Source organism: Meriones unguiculatus, chromosome X, assembly GCF_030254825.1.
Source record: "Meriones unguiculatus strain TT.TT164.6M chromosome X, Bangor_MerUng_6.1, whole genome shotgun sequence".
Classification (NCBI taxonomy): Eukaryota; Metazoa; Chordata; class Mammalia; order Rodentia; family Muridae; genus Meriones; species Meriones unguiculatus.
This window is the reverse complement of record NC_083369.1, coordinates 17,308,946-17,313,268: the sequence shown is the minus strand read 5'-3', so window position 1 is coordinate 17,313,268 and position 4,323 is coordinate 17,308,946. Positions and strand designations below refer to the sequence as shown.

Below are 4,323 nucleotides of genomic sequence, written 5' to 3'. Positions count from 1 at the left end.
CTGGAGTGTAGAGCCACGAGCTCAGAGGGATGAGGGTTTTTATTGGGTTACAGTGAGGTTTGGGAAATGACAACTTAGCAGTTACTCAATTAAGTGACATTCAGCAAGGGCAAGCTTGTTACAAACAAGCTTTCGGCTAACAAGCTTGTGGCTAACTAACCTTGAGCAAGCTATCTATAGACTTCAGGAATGTTAGGTGTTTCTGTACCATGAAAGTTCTCCTACCAGGTCAGTGGGCTGCTCAGCACAGATGTCCCACCCTGAGATAAGATACTTTCCCATTTTTGTGGTTGCCTCCAGGCTATTCCTTGGGTAGAGAATTTTATTGTCTTCTCCCTGGAATTAGTGACCTATGGCCTAGTTCCTAGGACTGGTGACTTTTGGGTTTGGGGGTCAGGCCTGGTTCTCTCACTAGATCAAACTTGAAAGCCTCCTCTCTGAGGCTTTTATGGTACCAGAAGGTGCCATGCAACCTAAAAAGTGAGGGAAGCATTATTAGTCCTATCTAGATATAATTCTACAACAATTACCAACATGGCACAATAACCCTAAGCGTGCAATAGAGGCACACATACCTTGGTGGTAACCAACAGCCCTCTAATTGGACTTAAGACCTGCTTAGCAAGAAGTAAATTATGCCTGGTACTGGAAACCAAACCAACTATCTGGAGCTAATGAAGTTATGGATCTTGGAGAAGAACCTACAACCACCATTTTACTAAACTAGCATAATCCTCACTACATTATAAATATTTAACCTTATACCCATAGATAAGTACATATCACACTGCTAATCAAGGAAGCATCTCTTTGCAACCTAAGGAGACCATTGCAGACAATCACAACTAATCAAAATTCAGAGAACATGTGATTGTGTGATGCTCAACCCCAACAAATCTACCCACAACACAACTCCTATGCCTAAGGCTTAAAGATCATACCAAAGGGGGGGTGGGCTGAAAGATTATGAAAATCAGAGGAATATGAAGTTTATGATATTGTGTTTCCTAAAAATATCAGCGAAGCTATACCCATGTAGTCTTGTCAACATGATTACTTAATAAGACCTGAACAAGGACGACAAAGAATTAGGGGCAACTAAGAAATGCCAAGAGCAAGAAAAATTGTCTTCTCCCGGAAAGAGCCCCGACAATTGGTTATCAAATACCAAATGGTTAGTCCTAAAATCATATACATATAAGTAACATAATATACACTGAGAAGAATAAGTTTATATATTTGTATTATGTTTTAAGACACAACAATTAAAGAAAAAGAGGCCATGAATTTGAGAGAGAAAAAAGTTGTTACACGGGAAGGGTTAAAGGAAGGAAAGGGAAGAAAGAAAATAGTTATTTTAATTTAAAAAAATAAAAAATATTTTTTAAAAAAACTGAAGGCATAATTTAATAAAGAAAAAACATGGGTATAAACAATCATAATGATCTAGGCTTCTGTAAAACATAGTGGCCAGATGGAACATTAACACAGTGTCTACATGGTGGAAAGAGAGAACTGACTCCTGAAGATTGTTCTGTGACCTCTAAACATATACCATGGCATATGTGTGTTTCTCCCCTCCCACCTCAATAAATCATAACTATATGAAGGAAGAAGAAGGTTTTCCTAAATATGAGGTGACCGAGTTGGAAAAAAAAAAAGTTTGGTAGAAGAGTTGCATATCTTTACCAAGGTTCCTGATAACTATGTGGAGATGTCAGCAAGTAGAGGGACAATTTCTCCAATAGCATTTACCACTATGACTTTATTAACAATAATAGAATTCTCAGTGTATCAGGATAAATGACTGAAGTGTGAATATGAAGTAGATAAGGACCTTTCTACCAAGTAGAGAATCAATATAGATATAACTGTCACCATGAAGTATCAGTGTGTTGGAGCAGATTACTGGATTTAGCAGATAAAAATCCAGTTGTCTCTACAGATGATCTAGTTCATAGATCAGCAGTATTTGACCTTTCATCACAGACCATGTTGCAGCTGTCTCCAAGTAGGCTGCAGAAGACCATTCCTTTCAAGATGTGACATTCAAAAATGCTTTTAAAAGTGCAGAAACTAAACCACCAACCAAAGAGAAAGGCTGGACTAGTCCTAGACCCTCTGCACATATGTAGTATATGTCCAGCTTGGTATTTATGTGGGTCACCCAACAACCGGCAGGGGCCCTCTTTCTGACTCTGATGCCTCCCTTTGGATTCCATTCCCCTAACTGGGCTGCCTTCTCAGGCCCCAGTGGGAGAGCATGTACCTTGTTCTGCAGCAATTAATGTGCCAGGGAGGGTTGATACCCATGGGGGGACTTCTTTCTTCTCTGATAAGAAGAAGGGGAGAAAATGAGGGAGGGGTATGCAACTGTGGGGGAAGGACTGGGAGGAGAGGAGGGAGCTGCAAGCAGGATATAAGGTATCTACATGTTTTTTAAAGCACATCAACAGCACTCCCACCAAGGGAAAATGATGTATCAGTTTGTCCAGATGCATGCAGAATCCATGGTCATCTGTATAACAGTAAAGTAGCAGGGAATTCTCAAATAACTGTGGGCAAGTCAAGCCAATTTCCTCGAGGGCATGCACATTGGGCAGGACTTGTCAACCATGATTTTCCACAACTTGTCTCATAAAATAGATATATATTTTTTTCTTTTAGAGAATTTATTCCCGGAATTAGTAATCCTTTGGATGAATCTGAAAAAAAAATTGGCTAAAATCATAACCAGATGTTGCAATATTTTATTGTAGTTGTGCCAACAAAAGTACAAACATAAAAGAATTCAACAGACATCCATCTATTTCCTGTGACAGAAAGGGAACAAGTGTGTTGCAGGCAGCCATTCAGTTTCCTGAATATTTCTGAAATACTATTGAAAAACTAGCCTGCCTTGGTTTTAGGCTTAAAAGCCATTTTATAGTAAAGGCAAATTAGGTTCATTCTTGTTTATGATTAAACCTGTTTCTCAAGGATTGGGCTATGCTCCACCTGTAACTGTAACTACAAATGGTTCTGTACTGCCTGTTACAGGAAAAGGCAATCATGTCTTTGCTTCACAAACCCTGCTTTTGTTTTAAAAGGGTTGTTATAACTACCTGTTATTATGACCACCTTGCAGTCATGTTTTTGTTTCAGGAGGTCGTTATGACTAGCTTGTTCTGCTTATGTAACCCTACCTATTCGTCTGCCAAATCCCACATTTGGAAGCACCCTATCCCTGAGCTATAAAAACTTAGTCTTCTTCACATCCAATGCTGACTTCTTGGACCTCACCTTAGGGCAGTTTATGTACATGAATAAAAAAAAAGGCTTGTTTTAATTAATTGCTTGTTTTATTTAGTTTGGCCATGATGATTTGAGCCAGTGGTCTTTCTCCTCCTCCCTCTTTGGGACTAACACTGAGTTCTCTCATGGTGACAGTCACTGAGGAGGACACACCTATTTAGCAGCTTTTTGTCAGGCTCTGTGATATTAGTTGGAGGAATCTTTCCAAAAGCAAGCATATTACCTGGAACTGGAAAATTATAGTAGAAATAATTTGGTGTCATTTCAGACTTGATCCTATAAGCTCCTCTGCTCTGTCCTCTTGATAGTGGCCACGCAGACAACCACCACTTGTCTCTTTTAGAATATAATACACATTAGCACCTCCTGGGTGGAGACAAAAACAAAGAAAAAACTTCTTCCTGTGACATCATAATACCTTCTTAGTAATAAAATGTCGTGCAATGTATTTAAAGAAAATATGAGAACCTGGAAATATTCTTCAAAAAGGAAGAATATGGAGGAAAAACAAGTAAACTAAAGTTCTGTTTATGTTGTGTCTGTTACAAAAGTACTAGAAGAAATTATGCAGCTAGCAGTGAGTCAGCCCTGCCAAAATGCCTGGAGAACACATCTCTTAACACTTGCACAGAAAATGGACTCTATGGAATATAGAGCCTGGAAAATAGAAGTGAAAGCATATTTAAAGAAAGGGGTATTGATAAATACAAATGAGTGCATATTTTTGTTTTTAAAAGATGATATCAGAATAAAATGTATAAAATATTTTTTTAATTACAATGACTACATGGATTGTGCTCAAGAATAGTCAGGAAAGACATTTTGATCCTTAGAACCTTATGAAAACATTTTTTAATTGACTGAGTAATCAATTAACAGGTAACCTTTGTATGTGAGATGTTATGAATGAATGCATGGGTTTTCAGCAAATGAAAGGGGAAAAAATCTCAAACAGAAAATATTCATGTGTAGGGAGCCAGTTTCAGGAACTAGCACAGAAGATGCATGTAGCAGATAGGCTTTAAAATA

At 38.3% G+C, this 4,323-nt stretch overlaps 1 pseudogene; it reads left to right on the top strand.

The window, feature by feature from the left end:
• Positions 1-209: 209 nt before the first annotated feature.
• LOC110543593 (endoplasmic reticulum-Golgi intermediate compartment protein 2-like) lies at positions 210-3,599 on the top strand (annotated as a pseudogene).
• Positions 3,600-4,323: the final 724 nt, after the last annotated feature.